Here is an 11396-nt window from a genome sequence, read left to right as displayed (position 1 = left end):
GAAGGTGGAAAAGGCAAGGAAATGAATTCTCTGGGCTCCAGAAGGAACCAGCCTGCCCACACTTTGGTTTTAGCGCAGTGAGACTCAGTTTGGACTTCTGACCTCCAGCACTGTCAGATGATGAATCTGTGTTGTTTAAAGCCACTGTTTATGGTCATTTGTTACAGCGACAAAAGGAAACTAGTACAGGGCCTTCGTTTTAGTTTTCGTGGGTAACAGAACAGAATAACCCAAATCAGGATTTTTTGAAAACCTCCAGAAGGTACCACCCTAACAAGTCAGACTTCCATATTTTCTCCTTCCATTTCCATTCTTGTCCTAGATGCTTATAGTTGTTAGTTTTAATCACAATCTAGTACAAATTTTACATTCTACTTTTTCCCCCACTTAATGTTTTATCAAGAGTATCTGTCCATCTTGCTGTATGGTCTTTATAACTATGTGAAGAGGGCTGTAAGTAAAATCAAATGAATGTACTACACTTATTTAAACACCTTGTTAAAGGATAAAAATTTTTTAAGGTAAAATCGTGATTCAAATACAAAAAAACATGTTAAAGAGTTTATTTAACTTGTTAATTAGTGAGAGAACCAGCAAGATGTTTTATTTGGTTCAAAGGAGACTCCACAGAGCAGATGAATACACAGTAACGCCTCACTTCATGTCATGCATAGGTCCTGGGAAATTGCAACTTGAAGCGAAATAGTATAATGAAACCAGTTTTACTCTAGGCTAATTGATACAAGCAAGAGTTACATTCCTACTGCATATTTCTGGTCCCAAAAACAGCACTAAATACCCAAAACATCTAATATTAACCATTGAAATAAACGTGAGCTACGTGTACATTTAAGAAAGATGAATAGATGAGGGTTATCTTCCAACTCACTCCAGCTCAGTCTCCAGTAGGAGCCTCTCCTGGCAGCACAAAGCACAAGGTGGGAACCCAGCCTGGACAGGACACCTTCCCACACACTCCCACACACACACACTACGACAATTGAGACATCAATGCACCTAACGTGCACCTCTGGGATGTGGGAGCAAACCCACACAGACAGTGGCCCTGACGGGCAGTCGATTTTATTTTCTTCTCCTTTGTTCCTTACAACAAAACCACATTATTCAAGGACCTGCTATGTAATACCAGTAGGATACAAACCTGGCAGAATTGGCCAATATCCGCAAAGCAATGCTCAGTGACATTCTACTGGATGCAATTTGCATTCCTGTGGACAAGACTCGCCTGCATTCTTCGTTTTCCTCAATTTACGTCATTGTAAAGTAGCTAAAAGAGGGTGGAAGGTGGGGATGACCCAGAAGAGAGGGCTAGCTGGAACACCCAGTTATCGGGGAGGGGCAGAACCTACTTCAAAGTCTTACACGGTGTTGCCTGGTACCGTCCCACCTACCCACTTTCCCCTCACGTTCATTGGCCAGAATTAAATCTGGAGAATTGACTGATCTGGACCAATTGAGACACGCCCCCTCCCCATTTCCATTATTGATGGGGATGGGCTCAGGCTCCTGGAAGCTCCGAGCCCCTGAGCCCCAGAATGGGATCAGGATTCTGTTCAAGAAGTGGGGGCACCAGTGGGGCCGGCTGGCACTGGCATATGTTGCTACTGACATTTTTATCTTTTTTCTGAGATGCATTATAGTTATAGTCACAGTCCTACGATTCAGGAAAACCTTTCTAATTCTGTTCCTGACCTCTGCTAAGGCTTAGACACCACATTACCCTGTTTCTGGGTTTTTCCATTTGTTGAATGGACTTGGGGTCGGGTTGGCGGGTCAAAGTGACCAGATGAACTTAAGATAACTTCCAGCTCCAAAATTGTAATTATTTTAAGTTTGATGGTCTTGTGAGAAACTTCTGCCGTGGCATCCACACAAGCTCTCCCCCTCGATAACCATGATGACAGCTTGCCTACCAAAAGGCAACCCATTGACCCCCACTTATTCCAGGAAGTGGCTGGCAACAGAAAACCCCCCACCCCTCCTCTTTTGAAATGTCCCCAAACTGCTTGCTTGCCCCCTTGCCACTAACCTCGGGTGGCCAAATGTACTCAAAGACCAGTTAGTGTCCCTCATTCCACAAACCCTACCCTAACAGGATGTTTTCCAAAGAGGCAATTTGTCAGTATGTCCTTACTTGAAGAAACATATTCTTTAACACTTTTGAACCCCTCCTGAAACAAAGGTGATGGCAGAAGGCTTTTCTTGCCTCACACTTATGAACAGGCTTTATTAATTTTGTGTTGTTCTTAGATTTATCTTTGACACATGTAGGATGTGTATATAAGAATTCTGCCTTTGACATGCTCCTGATTCCTGGATAAATGTGGATTTGCTTTGGGTGACAGCCTTGGACTGCACTAGCTTCTTAGGAACCATTGAGAAACCATAGTTTAGGGATTCTCGTTCAGCCCTCTAATTAAATCCAGAGTTAATGAGGGACAGCTGGCACCAAAAATGGATTAAAATTAAAATGCCAAGGGCAGTACTCCTCTGGCTTTTGCCCAGAGTGTGTCAGTTGAGTTCCTCGAGTTCCGTACATGCATAGGGCAGATTGGTTACGGACCTGTCAGAGGCTGGGCTTGCCGCAGCAGCTGCCCCACCGGGCACACAGGAAAACAGCTGTCAGTTTTTATTAAGAAGGTAGAAACACTTGCCAGTGAGTATGTAAGACTGGAATATTATTGAATCTGTCTACTAATTACCACCGTAGATTTTTTCCTATTTTGGAATGAATTCATATATTTCTCAATGTAGTACATGCCCAAGATGTAGGGAAATAAATTCCCTAAACCTGTACAATATATTTATGGTATGCCATCCCTGTGATCACTGCTGCTCTCGGTGCTAGGAGTGAATCCAGGGTAGGACAAAGAGGCGCAGCCCGCAAAGACCTTCCATTCTAGTGGAGACCGGAAACAGGAATAAATAAATAATGTCAGCTATCCAGAGTGTGAAAGCAATGAGGAGAGTGAAGTAGCCAGTGAACGCTTGGAGGGAAATAATTGTAGGCTATGGAACAGCAAGTGCAAAGGCTTTCCAACCCACTTTGAGGAGTGGTGAATTAGGAGTGCTGGGAAAACAAGCCCAGTATGGGGAAAGCAGAGACGTGAAGGACAGACTTGGGCAGGGGCCAGGTAAGACAATGCGTGACGTTACAGGTATAGTGAGTGTAATGATGCCATTGGTGGATTTCAGTAGGGGAGTGATACTTGTTTTTTAAAACATGTCTCAAGAAACTGGAAAATTGCCCGAAGGGGATCATGGTAGCTAGTCTCCGAAGATGGCCCCCAATGATTCCCCCACGCCCCTGGAGTCTGGGCTGGCCTCCTGACAGCTTTTAGCATTAGCAGGGAGTGAAAGGGATGTTCTGGAACTTCCAAGCCCAGGCCTTCAGAGGACTGCCAGCTTCTATTTCCTTCCTCTTGGAACACTAGCTCTTGGCCTCAAGCTACAGAGAGAGGCCACATGGAGCAGAATTGAAACCTACGGCCCACAGTTCCAGCTAAGGACCCAGCCAATTGGCCAGCACCAATGACCAGCCAGGTTGAGTGAGCCACCTGGACATTTTGCCCAGTTTAGCCCACAGATGTCCACAGCCCCAGCAATACCACATGAATAGAAGAACACCACCTTCAGCTCAGGAAAATCACATAATTAGGAGATTTCATAAATTGGTTTTGAAGTGGTGTATTTCATAGCAATAAATAACTGAAACTGGGGCAGGAGGGCTGGAAGCAGGACACCAGTGAGCCGGCTGGGGGCATCATTTAGGTAAGAGATGACGGAGGCTTTGGCCAGACTGGTAGAAATGAGGGTAGTAAGTGGTCAACTTCATGATACACTTTATCAGTGTAACTTTCAGGCTGGACTGTGAGGGAAAGAGTCACAACAGAAAAGCAGTGTTTCCTTGCCTGGCCCTCCTCACTCCAGACCACTCCGAAGAGACAATTATTTTAAACTCTTAGCTCTTTGTTCTTACAGTTACCACCATATTGCATGAGTTGCTTAATACTGGGGGGTTTTGTTGGTTTGTTTTTAAGAAAGAAAGATTAAAGTAAACCTTTGAGTGGAAGGAGCCTTTATCTTAATCAAGAAACAAAACTTTAGTAGATACGACCACCAAAAATTAAAAGGAAAAAACAAAAGTTCTGTATCATAGAAAATACCTAAAACAGTTAAAAGCTGAGACTTGATGGAGAAAAATATATTTGTAAAATATAACTCTCATACTCGTACACTAAATATATAAGCAATTCTAAAGAAAAAGACAATCCAGTGGAAAACAACGTTAAGCTGCTCTAAGAATTTTACTTTATGTTGCTGCGTCATAATGTATCACTTTTAAACATCTTCCCATGTGGCCTCTCATCCTCCAGTACACAAGCCCAGGCTTCTTCACAGCTTCCAAGAAGATGAGAAGAGACACTTCATGGCCTCTTTAAAGCCTTGGCTGTGGAAACCACCTAGTGCCATTGTTGCCACATTCTATTGGTCCAAAAAAATTCACAAGGCCAGCCCAGATTCAAGCAGATGAAGAAATAGACTAACTCACTGGAAGGACTAACAAAGTCACATCACACAGTGGTGTGGCTATAGGCAGGTGTGATTCACTGGGGACCATTAGAACAATCACATGATGTCTAATGATGTCTTCTACCCTCACGATTGATTGGTAGTTTGGCTGGGACTATTATTCTGGATTGGGACTTATTTTCCCTAAGAGTAATGGCCTTGCTGCATTGTCTTGTCGTTTCCAGTGTTGAGAAACGTGATGCCATTTTAATTTCTGTTTCTTTGTATGTGGTCTCTTAGTCCTCTCTGAAATCTTTCCGGGTCTTCTGGTTATCTATGGTATGATGAAATTTTATAATACGGCCTTGTGTGAGTCTTCTTTTTTCCTTCTTTTATTTCCCCCTCTTGCAGTTTTTGGGCATTTGGAAAGTCATTTTAGTCTGGAAACATGTGTCCTTCAGTTTAGAAGTTTGTATATTATTTCTTTGATAGCTATATTTTTCACAAATATATTTTCTCACAAAACGTTAGAAGAGTGGTGTTATTTTACATTTTTGTAAATCTCTTTAATGCTTGGCTTAATAGAAGACAGCTGAATTCTCGCATTACTTCTGTATTCCATCTGTTGCAATGTGTTGTTTTAGTTGAAGTATATGAAGAAATTCCGACCAGGCACATTTTAAAAGGAACTTGTGTCTGAACAGATAGTACAGAAACCAATATAACTAGAAACCTGGCAACCATCTTTTTATCTTAGGACTTTGCTAAATGGGAAATATTCAGTCACCTTTCTTGAAAAGCATCTATCCAGCCTTGCATTGGTAGAAAATAAAATTGACTTTGTATAAAAACCACTTAGCACTTCATTTGGAAGTCTGAATGTATAATTTTGTGAAGAGAGCTGTCAGAGAAATCATGTATCCACTACGTGAATAAAACCAACCAAGAAAGAATCCACAACTGGTCTGACAATTGCCATTGCAAAGTGAATCAGTTGCCCAGAGAAACGAACTTCTCCCACCAGGGACGTGAGTGCGTGGATTGGACAGAAGACAAAGCTTCGAGAACCTGCGGGTGTGGATAAGACTGTTTGGTGAGATACTCAGCTCATCACAAGGCACTAGGTATTCCACATGAAGGGACGGTGACAGGTACACAGGACTGTGATCTGGAGGTTATTCTTGCACACGATGAAGAAGAGCATGTCCACCTTCCTATTACTAACTCAGAGACCATAGACAGCAATGCAAGACCAAAGTTACAAAGCCCTAAAATTCCCTAGCGAGAGAATGACTGTTTTTTATGTACTTTGGTCTGAGCATGTGATTAGTAAGTATCTGATGGAGCAGATCAATTCAGGAATCCAGAAGAAACCACCCTTTTACTCTAAAATTTTATCCTGCCCATGCCTTGGAATGAGTACTAAGTGATGTATCAAAATTTTTCTCCCTTGGATCAACGAACAGGGACTTTGAGAGCAGAACGACAGCAGCAGTGGTGGCAGGAGCAGCTGTGGTCCATTGGCTCTTGGGGTCTGTCAGGCCAGAGCAGTGGATAGTGAGAATCCAAATGAAAACACAGACAAAAATATAATGGATTGGTACTCAGCAATAAAAAGGAATGAACTGCCAATACACCCAAAGATATGGATGAATCTCACAGATATACTGAGTAGAAGGCAGACTTTTATCAGAGTACATTCTGTGTGGTTTTCTTTATCTGAAACTCTAGAAAAGACAGCTCGAATCCATAATGACAAAGCAGATCAGTGCTTGTCTGAAGCCTGTGATGGGGAGAATTAACTGGGAAGGGGCATGCAGGAGCCTTTTGGGGTGATGGAAATGTTCTTTATCTTGACTGTGGTTACATGGGTGTATATATTTGTCAAAGCTCATGGAAATGTATCCTTTACGTGGGTACTTTTTATTGCATGTAAATTCTACCATAAAAAGTTGATTTTTTTAAAGAAAACATCTGGGTCTTCCATTTCCAGACAAGATGTAGTAAATGGATTCCACCGTATTCCTTCCACTTATTACAACTGAAAATTTGACAAAATACATAAAGCAGCTAGCTATTAGAGTATTCTGATGGTGGAAAAAAGAAGGTGGACTGGCGAGGAAACTCGGGTCTCAAGGGATGACCTAGCTGGGGGTCTTCAATGTCTGTACCTCTTCCTAAATCCCAGCCTGGGCACTAGAGAAAACCACAACCCAAAACTACCACCAGGCACAAAGTCCCAAGGACAGCCTGCTTTCTTGTTTCGGAAGACTGGGAAGATGAAGCAATGAAGGACAGATTTTTATTTTTTTTTTTAAGATTTTATTAGGGAAGGGGAACAGGACTTTATTGGGGAACAGTGTGTACTTCCAGGCCTTTTTTCCAAGTCAAGTTGTTGTCCTTTCAGTCTTAGATGTGGAGGGCGCAGCTCAGCTCCAGGTCCAGTTGCCGTTTCTAGTTGCAGGGGCACAGCCCACCACCCGTTGCGGGAGTTGAACTGGCAACCTTGTGGTTGAGAGGACGGTCTCCAACTAACTGAGCCATCTGGGAGCTCAGCGGCAGCTCAGCTCAAGGTGCCATGTTCAGTCTTAGTTGCAGGGGGCGGAGCCCACCATCCCTTGTGGGACTCGAGGAATCGAACTGGCAACCTTGTGGTTGAGAGCCCACTGGCCCATGTGGGAATCCAACCGGCAGCCTTCGGAGTTAGGAGCATGGAGCTCTAACCGCCTGAGCCACCGGCCCGGCCCCAAGGACAGATCTTTTGACAATACTTGCTCTTCTCCAGGCAAACACTGTGAAAGGAGCCGTGGCCCTCCCTCTCCGCAGGCTCTGCAGAGACTGGTGTGGAGCTTGTTGGCCCTCCGTACGATGCACTAATGTGCGGGCAGCCCTCCACTTCTTACCGGTGATGACCGATGTGCAGCTCCATCAGCTCCACTTTGCACTGATGTGAACAGAGGGGCTGCCCCTCGCCCTCCCCTCCTCACAGAGCACTATGGAGACTGAAGGTGGGAGCCTGTCACTATCCTTGCCCTGGGCTAAGCAAAGGTAACCAAGAGGTAGCACCCATCCCCGCACAGCTAGGGTGTGTGCAGAAGGTTACAGAGAAGAGGGAACTACAGAAAGAGAGTCTTCATTTGTGTATGAAGTCTGGGCACACCCCCAGGTGCCTATGTGTGAACCCACCAGAATCAACGTAGCAAAAGTTTTGACAAATGTACTGTGATGTGGAATACTGCATGGTTTCAGATTGGCCTCTGAGTAGCACACAAGCACAGCAGACCAAAATATAACTGAGTTTGAAACTAAATTGACATTCAAATTCACAGAGCACAAAAGTGAGCCGTAATGTGCATGTTCTGAACTTAAACAAGTTGAATACATGCCAAAGTAGAAGACTTTAAAAGAAACCAGAGTCTTGTAACATAATACCCAAAAAGTCCAGGATAAAATCAAATATTACTTGTCGTCCCAAAACCCAAAAGGTCTCACTGGAATGAGAAAGGGCAATCAACACATGCGAACGTCAAGGTGACACAGATGTTGGGATTGGCTGCCAAGGACTTTAAAGCAGCTATCATAATAAAAATTTAAAAAAGAAAGAAAAATAAAAGCTTCAACAAGTAACTATACACACTCTTGAAACAAAAATGGAAAGTTTTAAGAAAGAAATACAAATTTAGAAAAAAAATGGAAGTTTTAGAACTGAAAATACAATAACAGAAACAAACTTACTGGATGGACACAGTGGCAGCATGGAGATGACAGAGGAAAGAAGCAGTGAACTTGAAGATAGACCAATGAAAATTATACAACCTGAACAGAGAAACAATAGATGAAAAAAATGAACAACTTCGGGGCCTGTGGAACAGTACTAAAATACGCTTACGTCATTGGAGTCCCAGACGGAGAGGAGAAAGAGTGGACTGCAGTAAATACACTAAAAAAGTAATAGCTAAAAACTTCCCAAATTTAGCAAAAGACAAGCCAACAGATTTAAGAAACTGAGTGAACCCCAAACCAAGAAGACATAAAAATGCTAAAATAGTATGCACTGAAAGACAAACTCATAGAGACAGAGAATAGAATGGTTTCCAGGGGCTGGGTGGAGAAATTGGGAAATATCGGTCAAAGGGTACAAACTTCCACTTATAAAATGAATAAACTTTGGGATATTATTGGAATATTATTCAGCCATAAAAAAAAAAAGAATGAAATCTTGCCATTTGCCACAACATAGATGGACCTTATGCTAAGTGAAATAAGACAGAGAAAGACAAAGACCACATAATCTCACTTAAATGTGGAATCTACAAAAAAACAAGCCCCGAGCTCATAAATACAGACAACAGATTGATGGTTGCCAGAGGCCAGGGCGGCAGGGGGCAAAATGGGTGAAGAAAGTTAAAAAGTACAGACTTCCAACTAAAAGTGAGTCATAGGGCAGTAATGTACAGCATGTTTAGTTTATAAATACTATACTGCATATTTGAAAGTTGCTAAGAAGGATACTAGATTTGTTGGGGTGATAAATGGGAGGGGGTTGGGGGGCAGGGTGAAATAGTGAAGGGATTAAGAAGAACAAATTGACAGTTACAAATAGTCACGGGGATGTAATGTACAGCATGGGGAATATAGCCTATAATGTGGTAATAAGTATGCAGAGTGCCAGGTGGGCAAGGTGGGCACTAGCGTTATTGGAGGGGATCGCTTCATACATTACATAAATATGTAACCACTACACTGTACACCTGAAGCTAATATAAAATAATATTGAATGTCAACAGTAATTGAAAAAAATTAAATTAAACAATAAATAAAACTGCTTTTCCTGTAATAAACACTGCATTCCACATGGTCGTTAATCCGGAGAACTTCATTATACACTTGGCTCCCAACTCACCCGACTCAGCTACAGGCATTTGTTTCAAGTTTGGTAACAATTTGGAGTGGTTAAACTCGCTTCAGGCACAGGTGCTGCTCCATCCGGTGTTGCACACACCCTGCCTTTAAACAGCACATGTGAAATAAGCAATGGCAGCACTGTGGTTGTGAGAGGCAAAGAGCTGGAGTGACCTTGCGCTGTCATGCCATGTGCACATCACACTCTGAACCTCATGGGCTCACTCTTTTGCGAGTGTTTCTTAATGTGTTTTTTCCTTTTGGGGAAAAAAAAAAAAAGACATTAATATGACTTAAAAGTATTACTTCATTACTATTTTCCCTTTTTGTACTATATTGTATTTAGTTATTTTTCCCTGCCACAATTATATATGTGTGAAATCCAATAAAGGAAAAATTTCACTATCTGCATTTTTCTGGTCATTCTTATCACTCATTTTATTTTGTGATTATTTGTGATTATAAATAATTATGTTGCATGGCGGTGGGTAGAAAACAGCTGGTGCATGAAGGCTAACTCCGTGTCAGGCTGACTTCACTGGAAACTTCACATCAACCTCATGAGATGAGTTTTTGTCACCCCTTTTACAGTGAGGATACTGAGGCTCAGTGATGCGGAGCCATGAACCCAGGATTCTGCCAGGTAATAACTGACAGAAGGAGGATTCAAACCCAAGGTCAGCCAGCCTCCAAAGCGCATGTCCGAAATGCCAGTGAGTGTTGAGACCCTGCCAGAGCAAGACACGGGGACGTGGAGCAGGGCGGTCAAGGAGGGCTTCTTGGAGGATGGGGTGCTGGGAGAGACGTCTACAGTGAGGCATCAGGATGACATGAGGAGCCAGGGAACGGAGGTTCCAGCTCAAGCCCTGTCCCCACCTATATGGCCATGGAGTTCCCTCTCTGGAGTTTTCAAAGGATCCCACAGATCAGGCTTAGACAGTGGTGCCCTGGGCAGTGAGCTTGGCTGGTGAGTATGACCTAATCCAGCCCATGTCTAAGAGCTGGACACCCAGCTCCCCGGGCGCACCCCCACCCCATGCACCTCCGGAGTTAGGAGCCCAGCCCCTAGATCGAAGTCCAGAGCGCATCGTGGCTAAGGACATAAGCCTGGCCTGCAGTTCCAGGCCCACCACCTCCTACCCAGATGAGTGATCTCGGACATGCCACTTCTTGTCCCCAATCTCGGTGTCCTACACAATAAAGTAGGCTCATCAGTATTGACCTTAAAGGGTAGTTGTGAAATTCAACAAAATAATAATACCTGATACTTACTGGACAAGTCTGACATGCCAACACTGTTCTGAGAATTTTATATTAATTTTTCTCATTAAACCTTCCCACCTCCTCTATGAAGCTATTATTGTTACTCACAGACGTGGCACTTGCGAACAGGAGTGGTGAGGTTACTTGCCCCATGTCATACCTCTGTTTTGCTGAGCTCAGTGCCTGACTCACAGGAAATGGTAGCTGTGATCACAACTCGTTCTGACACACGCCCCACACACACATCTTAACGTTTCTGGAATGAGGATGTGCCCCACAATTGATGCCAAAAGAATGTGCCAACCAGCCAACCAATGGAGGGTGACTTAGGTGCTTCAGTGTCTGCCATCCAACTGCTCAGATGGCTGTGATCAAGCCTGATGGAATTTTACCAGATCCCAAGTTTCACCTAAAATGACCTCTACAATGATGCTGCGTGGAAATAAAAGGTTACGAGTGTACGAGGGTTATCACCGGCCAGGCAATACAATTAGAAGAAGTAAAAATTGCCAAATCCAATCAAAAACAGTTTAGAATATTATTCAAATCACCAAAGGAGACCGTGATGTGCAATTTTATGAATAAAAACATACTATTGTCCATGTTTTAAAGGGGCACCCAGATACGCTTTTTTCCCATCCAAAAGTCATTAAATAGATATATCTTCCTTTTAAAAATCATCTTATAATTGATGGTGC

Source organism: Rhinolophus sinicus, chromosome 13 (assembly GCF_057876585.1).
Source record: "Rhinolophus sinicus isolate RSI-liver-muscle chromosome 13, RSI-T2T, whole genome shotgun sequence".
NCBI classification, from domain to species: Eukaryota; Metazoa; Chordata; class Mammalia; order Chiroptera; family Rhinolophidae; genus Rhinolophus; species Rhinolophus sinicus.
Note: the sequence above shows the minus strand (reverse complement) of the source record.